This window comes from Schistocerca nitens, chromosome 1 (genome assembly GCF_023898315.1).
Source record: "Schistocerca nitens isolate TAMUIC-IGC-003100 chromosome 1, iqSchNite1.1, whole genome shotgun sequence".
Taxonomy (NCBI): Eukaryota; Metazoa; Arthropoda; class Insecta; order Orthoptera; family Acrididae; genus Schistocerca; species Schistocerca nitens.
Genome location: NC_064614.1, coordinates 214037519 through 214058375, shown reverse-complemented (window position 1 = coordinate 214058375; position 20857 = coordinate 214037519).

Sequence of the window (20857 nt, the reverse complement as noted above, 5' to 3'; positions counted from 1 at the left end):
AGACGACGTTCTTTTTGAGGAACACTATTGAGAAAATTTAAAGAACGGCATTTGAAGCTGGCCAGCAACGTACATTTCGCGTAAGGACCACGAGAAATTAGGGTTCATACGGAGGCATACAGATAGTCGTTTTTCCCTCGCTCAATCAACAAGTGGAACATGAAAGGAAACGGGTAGTTGTTGCACATGGTATAATACACCATGCATCTTACGGTGGCTTGCAGAGTATTTATATAGATGTAAATGGTATGCAAACACTTTCAAATACACTTGCCTAAAGGGACTTCGTTCTTCATCGGTCTCTCAGAATGTGAAAACCGTGAAAAAGGTCAGAAACGACATTAGGAGATTATACTGAGACAGCCAACGTTTGCAGGGCGAGTAACCCCCCCCCCCTCCCTTTCGCACCCTCCTCCCGCCCCCCCCCCCCCCTTCCCCGCAAAGCAAAGTTTGCAAGTTTGCGTACTGGTTCATCTTTACAAATAATCATCTCACAAAGTCATATTAAACTTTGTTTGAATTCTATTAATTCAATCCGCTATAATCGGATTACATTGTGTCGGGGACGTGTAACATGCTATTCAGCGCCAGTACTGAGAAATGGTCCGCAAGAGATATTTCCGATATTATTACGTCGTCAGCATCGAAACTGCGTTGTTATGCGTCCAAGTCGGGGGTAGAAAGTAGGAGGAAATGTTAACGGCCTACAGTTGGTACGCTGGATGGGCGCAGAGGAGCTGCAAAGAGGGATTAGTTGTGCTTCGCCGTCATAAGTTCGGAGTATAATAATGTTAAGTTAGTAATTTAACTTCTTGGAAAATGCATTTGGAAGTATCTTCCGCGTCAAGCCCACCTGTGTTAGTTAATTTTCACACCTCGGCGGTCTTTAAGTTAACTGCTAACGTGTAACTATAAAACAAATTGTTTTCACCGACGAAACATCGCTATACTGTCTGTGCCTATAACAAGCGCTGTAGAAGCTTCCAGTGCCTCGTATTATATATATATAGCGGATTGAAAATGAACTGCAGTAAATATGATCGACATGATAGTCCTTCATCTAAATCCCAAGTGATATTGTCTCTTGGATAATTTTCTGGTTTCCAAATTCATCACGTACTCTCAAAGGTAATTTGAAAGAGCCATAGCAGTGAATGTATAATATCTTTAAATTTAGGACCTTTATCGAAATGACCATTAAATATCTGAATAGATGCTTCGTAATCAGATATAACTACACTTCAATAATGGCTACATTTCTTCTTACCTTGTCATCGACGGGACCTCCAACCCAAGTCATCCTGCAATACTGATTTTACTTAGTAGTGAGAATGCGACGAACTCGATGATCCCATTCAGTGTGCTCATTCTTGGTAGAGATAAGTGAACCGAACATTCACCAGAGAAATTAACTGTAGAAAGCGCTACACAATTTAACTTACGTGCGAAACTGATCGACTTGTTTAATTCTGATGCAGCTTTAACGTCGACTTTGTTGTAAGGCTTCGGTCGACTTCTATAGACAGATGACAAAATTAATGATGTTTCTGGGTCCGGAGGCGGTTGTCACCATATTTTCTGTACATATTTGTTCTCATTAATCGTAAATTATTCTGAAATTAATGGTTTAAAGGAACTGGATTGACTAATACTTACCAAAATGGATGTGACATTTTGTTCTTTATGATTCAAATAATCCTGGAAGGGCAGAAAATTTTAGCCAGTGCGGATAGACCACTGAGGTAGTGCCACAGGATACAGTTTTAGTACCATACTTATTCCTTACACACGGGGCGCCAAAGTCACTCCATCGTAACCTAACTGATTACAAAACAAAAAATTCGAATCCTGAAATAACTGAACACATTATCCATCCTTCAGGATTATTTATAAGATCCTTTCTGAAATTGTTTCCCATGTTTGTTTATAGATTTCGCCAAACGACCTGCCACGCTTAAGCATACTTGTTTACACAGTCGCGTATTGGAATCAATGTCTATAAAAGCGTTGTAAGTAGCTCATGTATGGGACGAGGGGTGTTACTTTTGAATGTGGCTATATGTAAAATTCTCCGCACAGAAGGTGTAGACATATCCCGGTCGATAAATATCTTACGAGTAGACTCTAGGGCTATGGATAACCGTTGTAAGAGTTTTGGCTTAGTTTCACCACTTTATAGATGGCCTACCTGAACGCTGGTCTTCCGCTGGAAATCCAGTTGTATTTTATTTAATTTTTTTTACTTTACACGTCTAGTTCCGTAGTACCAAGTTGAGGATCAAATCTCCGTGGTCTTGGAATGTGTCAGTACATAAAATTACAACAAAACAGTAATAACAGATAAACGAAAATGCTTATGAATCCGAAAAAACGACAGTCCATATTTTTCACAGAAATCAGCTTAACTTCTCAAGGGATTCCTCGACAGAATAGGAGTCACCTACGAGGAAACGCTTCAGTTTAAAACCGAAAGCGCATGGATTACTGCTAAATCTTTGAATGTTTGTGGTGGCTTATTGAAAATGGATGCAGCAGCATACTGCACGCCTTTCTGCGCAATAGCCAATGAGGTGCGATCCAAATGCAGATGGGATTTCTGCCTAGTATTAACTGAGTGAAGGCTGCTAATTCTCGGGAATAAACTGATGCTGTTGATCAGTAACGACATTAAAGAATACACATACTGAGAGGACAATGTCAGAATGCCCAGACTAATGAACAGGGGTCGACAATGGGTTCATCAACATACACCACTTCCACCAGCCGCCCCTTTCTGAGCCAAAAATACCCTTTGAGAATGGGGAGAGTTACCCCCAAAATATAATACCATACGTCGTAGGTGAATGAAAATAAGCAAAGCAGACTACTTTTCGTGAATAACTATCACTTACTTTAGATTTGTAACAGTCAAAATGGCAGCAATAAGTCTTCCAACAATATCCTGAACACGGACACTTTGAAATTTGAATTGTTCAATCTCACAAACCAAATGCTCATTCACTGTACTTAGAACGTCATATTTTGTAGAACTGCGTGACAGAAACTGTAAAAATTGAGTCTTACTGAGACTTAGGGTTAGTTTATTTTCTATAGGCCATGATCTCATATCTAGAAGTGCACTATGGGAAACTGTGCCAAAGTAGCAAACGACTTCCTTTACTACGAAGATAGTGTCACCACCAAACAGAAATATTTTAGAATCCCTTGTAATAAATAACAAAGCACTGATCCCTCCATTTAACCGTGCCCCACTCAGACCCCACATTGCTGCCATTCTCAGTACTGTGGAGAATAACCTTTTGCTGCCTGTTCATAAGGTAACCAACCGTTAGCTACTTCCCATATTCCATAATGGTTCAACTGTAAGTAGCGTGAATAAAAGGACGCTATGTGCAAGAAGCATGAAGCGCCCTTTGAATGTATCCTGATAGTTAAAAGAGCCACGCGCACTTTGAATAAGAAAATGCTATTTGACACTGAAATCAATATAAAAGATAGGGTCGCCACCAACTCTAGCCACACGACAAAGAAGAGGTAGCACTGAGTCGGAAAATTACTTAATTCATTAATAAGAAAAACTCACAAAAGAACATTCATTGTAAAGTCATTGATAAAGAATGGGATGTAGTTATTAATATGATCCAGGCATTCTTCCCGTGAATCAAATATTGAGTAAAGTAAAGAGGGCGTGAACACCATGCGTAAGTGCAGCCTGCAGCAAGATTCGTGAACACACGATCTATTCCAGAGCATTTGTTTCAGATAAAAAGAAGGGACACTAATCACTACACCTGTGCACATGGAAACGCTATAGGTGGGCCAACAAGGAAAACTACAAGGTAAATGGCGAAGGTAACGGCGACGTAACATCGGTACACAAGATAAGATTGAAGGCAAAATTATTTATTCCTTAAAACATTGATGTAGTGCATCTATAGACTGCTGTTGCATGTTAACTATGTACAATTGCTTGTGAAATACTACACGTTTCATAACAGACTCGCGTGCCCACTCGGTCCGCGGAGACAATTTCTATGGACCGTGGCCAAATTTTAATCACATGAGACAAAGAAAATTCACAAATACACAAAAATTACCAAGATCCGGAAAAGATTAGAAGCATACACACACAGTTGTAGGCACATAAACATTCACACTGAACCGAGGGCACTTCAACATATGCAACTCCTTTGTGCTGCGTTCCTCTCACGGATCAAAGTCAAGACTGCATTGGGAATCAAACTGAAAGTCTACAAAAGATTTCCATTCCCTGCTGCAACCCAGCAAATAAATCTTTATAAGGCGAAATTCGAGTCCAAAAGCTAAAAGCTCCCCTCTCTATGTGACAACGCGCCACGCGGTCAGTCCAACTCACCCTTCTTCGACTGGAGCACAGCTGTGTACGCTTCCCGTACCGGCGGCAGACTGCCTCCCGCTTCTCCAGCCTCTTCCACGCTCCGCGTGGACCGGAAAACCCCAGGATGCCATTTCCGCCACCAACCTAACGCAGGTGGATTTCTCACAAGTAGCGGAAACCTCTTTGCCGACTTGACCACTACGAGAGTTGGCAATGAAAGGTGGCTACAGGACCCTTTCACAACTTATGGAGCAAGCGTTTCCGTAAATTGAAGACAGCCTTCACTGTAGGTGCAACAGTGTTCAAATTATTATTCCACTCATTTATTATTAAAGTATAACAGCCTCTGTACGACGTTTATAAAGTAAACTTTCTTGCTTGATTAGAAAACACCTCCACAACAGGTTAAAATGAACAATGAACAATGTCAGAGATGTCTGAAAATGGTTCAAATGGCTCTGAGCGCTATGCGACTTAACTTCAGAGGTCATGAGTCGCCTTGAACGTACAACTAATTAAACCTAACTAACCTAAGGACATCACACACATCCATGCCCTAAGCAGGATTCGAGCCTGCGACCGTAGCGGTCGCTCGGTTCCCGACTGTAGCGCCTAGAACCGCACGGCCTCTCCGGCCGGCAGAGATGTCTGACTTAATAGCAGTGTACACTGGTGTTTGTATCTATATTTGTCACCTTAAAGTTATCAATGGGTTACTATTAGTAGCAACTTCTGTTCCTCCCAGTACATCTGTCCTTCCCGTCTTTATACCCTGGATGACAAAAGTCATGGGATACCTCCTGATATCGTGTTAGACCTCCTTTTATCAGGCTCAGTTCAGCAGCTCGACGTAGAATGGATTCAACAAGTCGCTGGAACTCCCTTGTAGAAATATATTGAGCCATGCTGTCTCTATAGCCGTCCATAGTTGCGGAGCTATTGTCAGTTCAGCATTTTGTGCACGAAGTGACCTGTCGTTTATGTCCCACATGGCCTAATCAACGCTCGAATTGTCCAGAACGTTCTTTAAAATTTGCAGGTAATTGTGTCCCAGTGGTATGATGAATTTTCATCCATGAAAATTACATCGGTGTTTGGAAAAACGAAGTTCATGTATGGCTGCAAATGGTCTCCAAGTAGCGGAACATACCATTTAGTCAGTGATCGATTCAGTTGGACCAGGGAACCGAATGCATTCCATGTAAACACAGCCCTCACCATTATGGAGCCACCACCAGATTACACAGTGCGTTGTTGACAACTTACGTCAATTTCTTGCTGGGGTCTGCAACATACTCGAACCATACCATCAGCAATTACCAACTGAAAACGGGACTCGTCTAACCAGGCCCAGGTCTTCCAGTAGTTTATGGTCCAACCAATACAGTCACTAGCCCAGAAAACGGGCTACAGGTGATTTCGTGCTGTTTGCAAAAGCAAAAGCTTCAGTCATCTGCTGCCGTAGCCCACTAACACCAAGTTTCGCTCCACTTTCCTAATGGAAACGTTCGACGTATGTCATACGTTGACCTCTGTGGTAGTTTCGTGCAGTGTCGCTTGTCTGTTGGCGCTGATGACTCCGCGTAAATGCCGCTGCTCTCGGTCACTGCTTCCTCCTAGTGAGATGAAATGCCTGAAATTTGGTATTCTCGGCGCACTGGTGGCACTGTGGATCTCTGAATATTGATTTTCCTAACGATTTCCGAAGTGGAGTGCCCCATGCGTCTAGCTAAAACTGCCATTCCGCGTCCGAAGCTCTTAATTCCCGTCGCGCGGCCACATGAGTAACCTGTGTACAAATGACAACTCCGCCAATGCACTGCTCTTCTAATGTTGTGCACGCGACACTACAGCCAACTGTTTTTGCGCACATCGCCATCCCATCAATTTTGTCACCTCAGTGTACATTAAGCAGAGTTAACACTTTTTACGGATGATCCTCTTGCAGTGAAAATGACAGAAGAAATTGATAAAGATTTTCAAAGAATTATTAAGTGGTTCTCTGGGAACTTAATCTTATAAAATTAATTACCTTTATAAAAACAATATATTCAGTTCTGTTCGTTATTATCGTCGCCTATGGATCTCTCCAACATAATGTATCCTCAGCAAGTCTCATCGTCTCAGTAAAACTGCTGCAGCCTACATCCACTGTAGTCACCTCTTGCTCTCCCAGTTTCAGTCCTCAGGCATCACTCCATCTTCTGATTAAATAATCCTTAATGCCTCCCACCCTGCTATCGACCCACGTTTTAATCAGATTGTACCCCAAAACTCTTTTTCTCCAAATTTGGTGCTGGTGCTCTTCATTGGTACCAATGTAATCTTCACTATTCTTCTGTAGCACCACTTTTCAAAAGGCTCTTAACTCTATATTGTTCGCCGTCTGCATTTCACTTAAATATGAGGCTACATTCCACTCAGGTTGTTTTAGAAAAGCCTTTGTAACTTAAGATTATAATACATGCTGTCGAATTTTGTTGCCCCAGTAGCATAATTCACCTCTTTAGTCTGTCAATTCTTAACCTGATTCCCTCAGTGTGGCCTGATTTAGTTCCAGTACATTCCATTACCCTTGTAACTTATGTTCATATTTAAGATGTTTTGAAGACACTGTGTATTGTGCTAAGTTGATGTTGCAAAACCTTTTCCATCTCTGACCAAATTCAATAAGCAAATCTTTAAAGCTTTTGTTTCTTCTCCTTGATTAATTTTCTTAATAAATTTCTCTTTGGTCTACTTTATTCCTAACTCTGCCTACAGACTGCAAAATGATGTGAGTAGCTACAACAGTGTCTTCATTCCATCTCAATTACTGTTTCTCTTTCGTATCTCCTATAGCAACTGCCTGGTCTGTACAAGTTGTACATAATCTTTCGGCCGCTACGCTCCATCCCTAATAAATACAGATATTTAAGGAGTACGTATATTTCAATGATGATCGTAATATTTTCTACATCTACAAAAATTATACTGTTTGTTTGTCTTGCATCTATCTCTCTTCGACGACAAATCATTTCAGAGGCCTTAACAATTCAGAAAACTGTTACAGACTCAACTGAACTTCAGCATACCGAACATTTTGTAAGTATCCACCCAACGATCGTTCCGTCTCGTCATCAGACCACTACCTAAGATAGTTTAGTCGTGCTGAAGTATGACATGCAACTCCTAGATGGGAGGAGTTGGCACTGATTTTTTTTATTTAGCACTAGGGCCCACAACTTATCTAATTTCAGTCCTTCTCCTATTTCTTGGAAATTTGTGGTAAGTTCCTATGGGTTCAAACTGCTGAGGTCGTGGGTTCCTAGGCTTACACACTATTTAATCTAACTAAAACGAACTTGCGTTTAGGACAGCAAACACACCCACGCCCGAGGGAGGACTCGAAACTCCAACTGGGGCAGCCGCGGGAACCGAGACCACGCGGCTACCCCGCGCGGCACTTATTCTTTCTTTTCTGTTGGAATTGTTTTTGTGTTCTTAAGTTTCAGTAGCCTCTCTGTGCATCCTAGAAAAGTAATTATTAGATCTTACTAAATCTACAGTGTCACAAAAACGAAGTTTATGGTTTCTCGGCCGTTATGTCAATATAAGAAACAATAGCAATGTAAGGCCATGGATAGTGGATGCTAGCGTGAATGAGTTCGTAATTAAGATAGTTTATCAATAAGTAATTTCAGCAAGAGGCGAGCATAATATTTAGAACCACTCGTGTAACTAGTAATGTAATTAAGTAAACGTTCTTAACTACAGTTCCTAAAGAAAAATTCGGTTACTGCATAGTAGAACGTGTCCAGAAGAAATTATGCGAGACTGAAAATTTCTTTTGCTAGCGGTCAGACAGTTTGATACATAACGCTTTAAAGAGGCATCTAATAGATCACATGGAGGAGCACCACAGATTTTTGTCAATTTTATGTAATCAATATTTTCTTTCTACTTGATGACGTACGCAAGCAAGTTACACAGTGAGACTATAATGAGTATAGATACGACTATGAAAAATAAACTACTGGCCATTAAAATTGCTACACCATGAAGAAATGCAGATGATAATCGGGTATTCATTGGACAAATATATTATACTAGAACAGACATGTGATTACATTTTCACGCAATTTGGGTGCACAGATTCTGAGAAATCAGAACAACCATCTCTGGCCGTAATAAAGGCCTTGATACGCCTGGCCATTGAGTCAAACAGAGATTAGATGGCGTGTACAGGTACAGCTGCCAATGGAGCTTCAACACGATACCACAGTTCATCAAGGGTAGTGCCGGCGTATTGTGACGAGCCACTTGCTCGGCTACCATTGACCAGACGTTTTCAATTGGTGAGAGATCTGGAGAATGTGCTGGCCAGGGCAGCAGTCGAACGATTTCTGTATTAAGAAAGGCCCGTACAGGACCTGCAACACGCCCTCGTGCATTATCCTGCTGAAATGTAGGGTTTCGCAGGGATCGAATGAAGGGTAGAGCCACGGGTCGTAACACATCTGAAATGTAACGCCCACTGTTCTAAGTGCTGTCAATGCGAACAAGAGGTGACCGAGTCGTGTAACCAATGACACCCCATACCATCACGCCGGGTGATACGCCAGTATGGCGATGACGAATACACGCTTCCAATGTGCGCTCACCGCGATGGCGCCAAACACGGATACGACCATCATGATGCTGTAAACAGAACCTCGATTCATCTGAAAAAATGACATTTTGCCATTCGTGCACCCAGGTTCGTCGTTGAGTACACCATCGCAGGCGCTCCTATCTGTGATGCAGCGTGAAGGGTAACCGCAGCCATGGTCTCCGAGATGATAGTCCATGTTGCTGGAAACGGCCGGCATTTGATAGTCCATGCTGATGCAAACGTCGTTGAACTGTTCGTGCAGATGGTTGTTGTCTTGCAAACGTCCCCATCTGTTGACTCAGGGATCGAGACGTGGCTGCACGATCCGTTACAGCCATGCGGATAAGATGCCTGTCATCTCGACTGCTACTGATACGAGGCCGTTGGGATCCAGCACGGCTGGTGCTAAATAAAAATGCTTAATGGTTGAAATGGCTCTGAGCACTATGGGACTCAACTGCTGAGGTCATCAGTCCCCTAGAACTTAGAACTACTTAAACCTAACTAACCTAAGGACATCACACACATCCATGCCCGAGGCAGGATTCAAACCTGCGACCGTAGCAGCAGCGCGGTTCCAGATTGAAGCGCCTAGAACCGCTCGGCCACACCAGCGAAACACGCTGGGACCACTGGCGGCACACATGCACTGCCGGATGGAAGGTCTGTGGTCGCGAGGGGTCGTTGTCAACAGGACCCAGGAAGTTTAAGTTGAGTGGACCCAAATTAAAGTAGTGAAACCTCCACCAACTTTTGCTTGTGTGGTGCTGCTCGCAGTGTCACCAAGACGAAGAGCAGCGAGTGGACCATTTGGGGAAGGCGAACGTAATTAGCCTTCCTCCACTTGTTATTATTAATTGTTGCATTCTATATGTTATTACTTGTGGAGTGCAACCAGTGGTATTTTTCCTGCCTATTAGCTGCTAACGCCCCAGTTACCGGCCCTGGAGCTTAGCGTATGTTACGGCAGTGTACTTTTCCTCACCTTGCTGCTGCTGTCCGGTAGGGCTTGTAATTCGACAGTTTCCTTGATTTGTGAGCCCGGTGGTGCTGTTTCCCTACTCTGGTAGTAGTGGTTCCTTTCTCCTTCCGGATGCTCTGAACACCGGAGTCTGAAGACGTAGTGCTGACCGCCGGTTCCGGTTTGGGTATGTTATTCCATCGTTACTTTGGTCATCAGACGTTAGGTATATCCGGCAAATGATTATTGATCATGCGCTTAAACTGCCACTAGTCTGAGTTACCATCTCGTGAAGTGAACGCAACTCTTGGCTGTCTGTCTCATTGCTTGCGAAGTTTTTTACGGACTTTCCAATGTCGATCCTTGGAGCAACGTCTACGCTCCCCCCCCCCCCCCCCCTCCATCCTTCTATTGGAGCCTTCAGCTAAGAAGTAGTTTGTATTGGTTGTCATTAAGGCCTTCAGCCATGAGTGTTATTTGTCTTACAATTTTAAAAAATGGTTCACATGGCTCTGAGCACTATGGGACTCAACTGCTGTGGTCATAAGTCCCCTAGAACTTAGAACTACTTAAACCTAACTAACCTAACTACATCACACAACACCCAGCCGTCACGAGGCAGAGAAAATCCCTGACCCCGCCGGGAATCGAACCCGGGAACCCGGGCGTGGGAAGCGAGAACGCTACCGCACGACCACGAGATGCGGGCTTACAATTTTAATTAGACAGTTGTATTCCAGCAGCGAGACTCTGATGATTGTTCTGTTAAAAATATTTTAATAACTGTAATTGCAAGTTTAAGAAGTTAACTGGTTCTTAGAAGATTGATATTCAAGCCTTCAGCCGTGAAAGCGTTTTTAAATTATTACTATTGGGGCCTTCAGCCGGGAAATAGTTTTGAATTTGTTGTCATTAAGGCCTTCAGCCGTGGAACACTTCTTAATTTATTGTCACCTTTAATTTGTTGTTGTTTCCAAATAAAGTGCACGTGAATGAAAAATAAACTAACCAACAGTAATTGATTACGGCCCCGTCCACAATCGTAACCCTATCCCGCCTACCTCGGTACCAGGCCTCATAGGGCTAACTGGCTTCCGGCGTCGGTTTCACAAGTGTAGCAGTAAGCCATGTACTCCCGAACGAGACATCTGGTGTAGTGGTAATAAATTATATTGTGTTCAGTCAGTTGCTAAAAAGCGTGTAAAAATCGCTGCAGTAATTGCTGAGATCAGCCTTCACATGCAGACAGAAAAACGTGGCGGGGTAATTTCATTGATTATATGTATAGACAATGGCCCCATAAACAGATACGCTTGCTACCAACTATATTGTTCTTGTGGCCTGATGCTAGCCACTTGCCTCAAACCCAATAAATGGTGTAGAGTCGGTCGACGTGCATGATTACACCTGCTTAGAACGTCAGATAGACATACTGAAGGAGGAAACACCGGGATCTAAAACAAGAATTACGAAACACACCGAGACGAAACGGAAAAATCGAGGCTCTTGAGAAAAAAGTAGAGGACTTAAAAAATTAAAATTCCAGGCTGCGCAATAAAAGTAGACCAGCCGACCCACCCCTCAGCCCTGCCTCCTCCCCACAAACTTTTTGGCGGTAGTCATTGCGGAAACTAACTCACCACCGACAAAGGCAATCCGGCCCACACTTTGTTCATAAAGCCAGTAAACAGACAACAAAAGAAGACAGTCAAAAAAAATTATATTCAAGGCATGGAAACTAAAAATAAAATCCATTAATATCACTCCTAGTGTGATCGCCGTAGAAACAGTAGCACAACCGACTTCCAAAAACGGCACAAAAACAAATTGTTTCCAGACATTAGACGCAAGGAACCCAAAAAATATCACTTTTGGCAACATACACGGCTCCGACTACTCGTGACACAGGATGAATAACTAGCTGACCTGCATGACTTCAATTTAAGTGGAAAAATTTCCGGAACGGTAGCTCTAAAACAAATGGTTCAAATGGCTCTGAGCACTATGGGACTCAACTGCTGTGGTTATCAGTCCCCTAGAACTTAGAACTACTTAAACCTAACTAACCTAAGGACATCACACACATCCATGCCCGAGGCAGGATTCGAACCTGCGACCGTAGCAGTCCCACGGTTCCGGACTGCGCGCCTAGAACCGCGAGACCACCGCGGCCGGCGGCTCTAAAACGATATCAAGCAAGTATCGCTTCGGAATAGGCCCACAAGGAACTTTATCATTGAAAGAATCCCAAGAGACCGTGCTTGTATAGTAAGATAGGATGGACTGTGCAGTAGTTTCTAAGCTTGAAGTGTTAAAGACTGCCAACGTGCAAATGTGCTACAACAGCTGTGATCCGTGACATCCAACCAAACATTGTCCGGTAACAGGGACAGAGTGTAACAACTGTGGGAAAAGGTCATAAAAGGTCAAAGTGCAAAGCAAAGGAGAGTAAAGTAGGTAGCATCCCCTGCAAACTGCGCTAGGGTGACTGCAACAAAGGAGGAGGCCATTATTCTACAACATACGAACAGAAGTATGAAATACGTAACAGTCCAATAATATTCGACCGGAACTGCTATATATTACTGCTACTGGTTTACAACAAAGCTCTTTCTCCAGCGTTGCGTTAAAAATTTTAATGGCTTTTTGTTTCAAAAGTTACAAAACAGTACATCATATTCGAAAAGTTACATTAACGATCAGAAAATAAAAAGTGATTTCCCAGTGCAGGATATGAATCTGCTATAGCAACAGTCAGATCGTACAAGACGGATCACAAGCCAGAACAGATTCGCGACAGATTTATGAAACTATACAGAACACGATGCAAATCATTAGATTGGAAAAGACGACGGCCCTTACTACGGCACTAAGATACCTCGTAAATAATATGCATGCATAGTGAGAGTATGTTATTTTTTCTGTACCTGATTTCGTAGATAGAATCCACCTCCAAATAAAAAAAAAAAAAATCTGCAAACAAATTTGGACAATCGGAATGATTTATTGAAAAAGTTTGTGCCAGAAGAAATGAATTATTTTCCTTAGTTACGGTCTGATGATGCATGGTCATATAGCATGGGATTACAGATGAGAATGGTCAGACTGTCTATATATATCCGTGATGGGGACAGAAGCAGGACAGCACAACGGCATGACAAATGCCAGTATATGACACTAGAAAAGTGGCAGGAGCTGTATTGTTTCTCCAAAAACCGTTTACTAGTCAGGAAAAGTCCCCAGTATGCCATTAACTCCCCTTTAACTGCCACCCAAGGACAACGTCCTATGACAGCAACAAAAAAAAATGGCTCTGAGCACTATGGGACTTAACATCTGTGGTCATCAGTCCCCTAGAACTTAGAACTACTTAAACCTAACTAACCTAAGGACATCACACACATTCATGCCCGAGGCAGGATTCGAACCTGCGACCGTAGCGGTCACGCGGTTCCAGACTGAAGCGCCTAAAACCGCACGGCCACACCGGCCGGCTGACAGCAACAATAGCTTTTAACAAGGTCTTTACTACATGGCGGTACTTGACTGTAAGAGGGAAGATTGTGCCCGATTGAGTGAGATGAATTACAAACAAGAAAAAATTTTCACTTTCATTTTTTACAATAACTTACAAATACATAAAAATTACCACAAAACAGTTTCCACTACTAAAATTCATTTGATATCAAACAATTAAGAACCAAGACATTTACAACTGTTTCCAAAATATCTCTTAAACAACGAAGTAACACCATCACCCAATGTAAAAACGAGGTGGATTAGCAACTTCCCGAGAAAGGTTCGTAACTGTTAAACTATCATATTTGTAACTGTTAAACTATCATATTTAAAAATGAAAGCACCTTTGGAAAAACAACTTAATGATAGCAAAAGTAACATCTATAAAGGACTACAGAATAACTGCAACATAAAAGTAAAATGTTTAGAAACAGCGATGTCTTTCTGTAATTCTTTACTGGTTTCGGTTTTAAATACCACAATTTTGTCAAACTTGGCTGCTGTTAATATCCACCCTATTTTATTAACCATGCAGACTGGTAAATAATAAATCCTCGTTAGCATACAAATGTTACATTACAATTAACCACTAAAATGTTCAAGTGAAGCACTTCATTACTAGCCACGAGACTGAACAACACGTATGCTGCAGATTCTTCTTTTAAACTTCTATTTGTCGTGATCGCAGTGCACAAAACAGTGGTTCTTAGTTCCAACCGCGTAAACGGTCATCTTCAGGCGAGGATACAAACAGGTGTCTACGTCAAGAAAATAGCTAAGACACTTAGTCATTTAGGTGTTAACATCCTTGTGGAAATGTCCACTTACAGTGGAATTTACAACAGTCGTATGTTAATACGATCCTACGATTGTAAATACGACTGTAGTTTTACATTTCCTCAAGGATAGTAAAACTGAAATGACTGTCTTACTAATTGTCATGATCTCGACATCGCATGTTTGTATCCTGATTTGAAGATGACTGTTTAAGAGGTTGAAACTAGTACATACCGTTTTATTCTTTATGATATTGGCAAATAAAGGTCTCGACAAAAAACTACATCATTAATGTTTGCAGATCGCTCTCTCTGTGCCGACTACGCCAGGTAATTAAGACAACAACACGTTACAATATCAATTTAAATAGATTTAAGTAATGGCTGATACTGAATTGTGCACCCATTAAACATGCAAGATAATCTGCGACACATAACCTGGAGGTAGATCAAGTTACATCGGTCGCCATGGAACCAGGACACTGCAACCACAGCGGCTAAGAGAGGCCAACATTGGCCTACAGTACCTGATCGAAGCACTACGTCACCAGAATCATGCAAGGCACATGTACTTGCGGAACTCACAGTAAAGGAGCTTGTGAGACATCACAGCTTCAACTGCCCACACAACACCAGCGAGCCACACGTTCCAAACGCCAAATCTTTACTGGGGCCGGTAGGATACGGTGCTACCTCTCCACTGCTGCCCACTGGCGTTCGCACAACGAACCCTACAACACTCTACACCCCGCACGGCAAAGTCTTCGGCACCGAGTAGAGCTACGAGATATTACCGTTAACATCAGAGGGAGCAAACACCATCTTTTTCCAGCGACTCATTGCACCACCCTGGTGCACCACCCTTGCCATAAGGGTGACAAAACTGTCATAGTATTGTTCAGATCATGTAATCTGTGTGGAAGTGTTGACCGGAAAGTAGAGCAGCATTCTGGTTTACAAATATTCCCAATTTTATTATGAGTATTTGTTAAAGAATATTATCACGTTATTGATGCAAATGCGAAGTCGGCAGCGTGGCATAGCCACCTGTGTTGTGACTGTGGAGTGCCACTAGAAGACGCCATTATGGACTTCAGGCTACAGGTATTGAATATACCTCGCAACCTGCAAATCTACGAAGAGAGGGAAGGGCTACCTCCAGTATAGACGTCATTGTATCAAATATGAAAGCGCTGTAATATTGCTGAACTGAGGAGGGTGCTTTAGTATTCATAGGCTCACCTGACGATGACTGGCAGGTGCCCATCCGAAATATGGTGGAGTAGAGTTGGCGACGACCGGCTGCAATCTCGAAATTTCTTCGAACAAGTTATTAAACTACCGCATATTACAACAGTAGCAAAATTCGTGGGACACTTCAGGCACAGGCCGAGAGAGATTGAAAATTAGATTCCTTAACCCGTCGGGTGGACTGATGCATTACGCGACCAGTCGTGGACCATATGCTCCGTATATATACAAAATCAAAAGACATTATAGTTATGCCTGCGGCAGTGTGTGCTCTCCACAGCTCTCATTGTGGGACTCTGTTCTACGAAGACGCAACACGTAATTGCCGTCATGCATTAAGTTGGATCCGAAAGCACCATTATTTGGGCGATACTGCAGCTACAGTATCAAGGAAGGCCAAGGAAGACCTTACGAGGGTTTCAACCACGCGTCAACAAGCTGCCATGCCGCCTAGACAATATATACATGGAGATAACCGACGTCGGCGACCACTGAATGAAACGGCTTTCCAACAGTTTACATTGACTATTTTTCGACCGTGACTGTCTCAAGAAATATATAAGGTTTTTTTTTTAATTACCGCTACCAGTCACAACTGGTAGAGGTAATTTAAAAAAAAAACCTTTACATAAAAATACTCTACAAATTTACTTTGCGTTGGTGCTAGTGACCGCAGAAGTGTGAATTTTGAAACGTTTCTTTTAACCGCGGAATCGTTTGTTATAGTGGAAACGCATATGACGTGCTGTCCTATCCCAAAGGAATCCAGTACTCAATGGCCATTGACGGGAGTAAGTCACGGCGTATCCAGTACCGGAAATAACCATCTACATTTTAAACGTACCCCAGTATATGAAAGAAACATAACAGATCCTGTAGTACTAACAGGAATATTAGTACTCAGCTGCATGGTTAAGGGTAGAAAGTAATTGTAGTATTAGCATTTTTTGTTATTAACGTTACCTTTTAAATTAAGTATCAATGTGTATTTTGTAGCCTGATTTAGTTTTCCAGTTGATAGGCTGTAATTACGAATAATAAGTAAATATATAAAATAAATAAATGAATAAGTAAATAAATTCAAGTTATTGTAACATAACATAACATGAGAATGTGCCACCACTCGAAAGTGGTAGCAGCAAAAAAAATTAAAAAATAAGTTCTGGTGGAATTTTCTTACAGCAACATAACATAAAAGTCGAGTAGCAGGGAGGCAACCATGCTGAATATGTACCGTAGTACTTCATAATTCTAGATTGGTCGCTAATCAGGTAGTCAAGCTTCAAAAATAGAGTATCTCCATTGGTCGTAATATGACGCGTTTCGGACTTGGTCATTTCCAAATGCAGAAACGACCACTACAGCTGTGTCATCTACACTCTTAATACAAAACGAACATTTAGAAGCAACTGGCTATGACTAACGGCACAAGCGCAATAGATTATGTAGTAGCTAGCGGTGGGGTAGAGGAAGTTGAGGAGAAGCTGTTGAACATGTGACGATTTCCCATACGTGGACCACAGTACTAAGGATAAATTATAATAGCTAGTCACAAAGGAATACAATTACAAAAAAAGTCACTAATACAGTACCACTTAGAATGAAGTATCAATCGGAATATGACTATAAGATACATGACACCTCTCAAGTATCGGTCAGGGGGTTTCATTAAGACAAATGACCTATCTACTAGCACAAAAAAAAAAGACTGCTGGCTCTAGAACTGGAATGCGCTAACACTCACACCATCATTCAGCTTAGTGACGCAAAACACAAACACAGGCTCAGAACCAGAAGAAACAATATCCAACCATGGTTCAAATGGCTTTGAGGTCATCAGTCCCCTAGAACTTAGAACTACTTAAACCTAACTAACATAAGGACATCACACACATCCACGCCCGAGGCAGGATTCGAACCTGCGACCGTAGCGGTCGCGCGGTTCCAGACTGAAGCGCCTAGAACCGCTCGGTCGCAATGGCCGGCTAGCCAACCATGAACGGTCTACTACAGGCTATGACAGTTAAGAAGGTATACGACTACACACACTAGGCAAAAGAAAACATCCATAGCGTAACAAAATTCGTTACTCTGCAACTACGGTAACAAGTAGGAGCGATACTAAGGGCAGTAAACCTTCTAACAGATGCGCCAGAACTGTGCGACCTAATGAGGAAGGCATGTACGCATCTATCTGAAGAAGTAAACTTCCACAAAATATATAAAGATTGTGTACCCACACGTGGGTGAGTTCTGGTCGACCCTACCAAGACAAAGCCCCACTGCTGTATTTACGAAACGCCCACGAAAGAAATGTTGGAACAAATTGACTACTAAGCGTGAAATTAACGAGAGTACGGAAGTAATCTCCCTTTCAGAACCGTACTCGAAAGATGTTCGACTCATGCGTTCCTCTAGGAACAGTACAATTGTCATAATAGTACTGAATAAAAACATTTTAGAGTCAAAAGTCTAAAGTTTCCTCCAGGTGCTGTACAATTTACCTAATATACCGTCAACAATGTTTAACAATCGGAGCAAAGAGAATGTAGTATCAAGACCCTCCGAAGGTTCAGTATTGGGCCCACTACATTTTTCATTACATGTTGATGATGCGTCGACTATTATCTCCCACTGCCTACATCATTCAGTCACAGACGACCATCAGTTAATCCTAAATGCAAGTCCAAAAAGTCTGTGCGCAACCATGTAGAACGTGAATGCTGACTTACTTGCTTATTCAGAACGGGTGCAGAACATAAATTTGAAACTTAACCGATTTAAAACGCAAGCAATCTAAGTTTGTGACAAAAGACATATTACTCATTAGTTCCGAGAATATCTTCCACGATTAATCGTAAACAATACAGAAATCATCTTTTTTCCTCCCAAGCTGCGACATGGTCGTGACTAAAACAGTGATCCGAATATATTTCCTTTACTTTACGTCTGTTTGACGATGCTGGTGCTAATTTTATGTTCAACATTTGACGATGCCACTGTGGCTGCGGTACATTAAGACATGTTGTTATAAAACAGATCTGAAGATGGTAATTGTAGACCGAAACCGGTGGTCTGTTGACCAAAAACTTTGTGACCATAGGTATAAAAGATAAGAAATTAAATCTTTTGTTCGTCTGCAAAGAAATCGGTTATAATTCTGGACCATCGCCTCGACTACACTCAACACACGACTGCAGTTTGCGTCAATATGTCAGCATAACTTAGTTAGAAACTCGTACATTCACTAATATTCCCTATTCTTGGTTACGGTGATTCTCTCCTCCAACGACTTTCGTGTGAGAGAATAGGTCAGATGGAACTGGCGATGAATGCTTCTGTTCGATACATTTGTGATGTACGCCATTTAGATCATATCATTCCTGCCTACGAGCAATGGCTCCGTGCCGATAAGCGTAAAGATAATCATTTGTTCTGTTTGCTGTGTCGTCTTCTCAGTCACTGAACTCCTTCCTGTTCGTCTTCAACCCTCAGACTACTCTCAGACTACTATCTGAACAGCACAGCAGAATTACTCGTTCTCTACAAAGAAAAATCCTCTCTGTACCAATATACGATACTGCCATGTTCCCTAAATTATTTTCTGTAGCAGGGAAACGACTCTGGAACCGTCTTCCTCAAAATATTAAAGAAATGGTAACACTGTCAAACTTCAAAACACAGCTATTGGCCCACCATCCATATTCTTGCAACTCACTCTCATCAGCCCATCCTCCTCCACCACTTTTCCCTCCTGTTGTCTACCGAGTTCTCTATTGACATTCACTTCTTCTCTAGCAGACATTATTACTTTAATTTCAATCCTCTCCTCTTTCATTATCCCTTCGACTTTTTCTAGTACCAACAAAAGCTACAAAAGTACTCAACTAATCAATATCATTCGTTATGTCTTCATTGTCTTGTTATTGTTATTGGTGTTACTATTATCGTTGTTATGTCCAATTATTACTTTTTATTGATATGGCAAAGTATAATCTCTGAGTTTGTTAAGTAATGACTATTATCATTCTTAAATCTTCCATTATTTTGTTATTATCATTGTAGCCAAAGATTATTATTATTAATATTGCAGATTACTGTTATTGTGGCTTCTACATAAAATTTTTTGTACATGTTGCTCCTGATCAGTTATAAGAGAGGGCCTTATTGCCAACTAAGCAATAAATTAAAGAAATTAATAAATTTATCGAATCGTGACGAATGTCGAATAGTAATAATATAATAATAATTTCAACACACAGCTGGCATGTTCTTCCCGTGTCGTTTAGTTTCTGCCGTATCTGGCCAAGATTTACTTTTTTACTTCTATCTTTCTTGTATTAAGCTCAGAGAAACTTTTGCTGTTTCTCATTTCTATTTGCACCACTGCTGTAACGTAAAGTTTTGAAGATGGGGGAGCGGTCGTTGCTTCAAAGGAAAATGAGACAGATGAAAATATCATCAGAGCTGAAAATTTCTGGACTCATCTTTCAGTTAAACATTTCACAGAATTTATATCATCAGAGCGGAAAATTTCTGGACCCATCTTTTAGTTAAACATTTCACAGAATTTATTTCATGTAATGGATCAGTTCTCAGGCGAAAGGAAACAGTATGAAACCTTTTACCGCTCCATAAATCTTAAACAAAGGGAATAAATTAGAATAAAAGATCCCTCAATTAAATCTGCAAATATTCAGTCCGTTCTCTGCAGTGGCTAACAAATGGGATCTCATCACTACTCTTACGCTAGCCTTACTGCTAGTTACATGAACGAAATCGGAATCATGAGTTATCCATCCATATCCTTATTTCTGTGTATCCTTTTAGAAACGACGATGAAATATTGTATATCATACACTTTTATGAGCCCATTTTCAATACCTCGGACCGTGGAGAAATAACATTCCCGAACTCCTTCTCGATATAAAAATATGATAAAGCTGAGTACAATACTGCACAGATTATACAGGGTTTATCATAATTAATGGCGTAAAAGTATACATGTGAAAGTACACGATAGTAGAGGCAAAATGGCTAAGTAAACAGGTCCAAAACAGATCCATTTGCTAGATAATTGACATTTGTGGATACCAGCTACTCTTGACATGATTCTGTGTGAACATCGCATGCTGGTCCGTGGGGTGTTCTTTGTTCAAATTTTTGAGATATGTTGTTTTACATAAAGTGGATACGACTGTACAGTACACAGTCAGAATGCCATTCATGTCAGCATTTGCGGAGTGCCAGTTGTGTTGTACGTGTTCTGGTGGCAACATGGAGCATTACAGTAACGAGGTGTTTGTGGATATACATTTCATGTGTGGGAGAGCTAACGGCAATGAACGTAAGACTGCTCG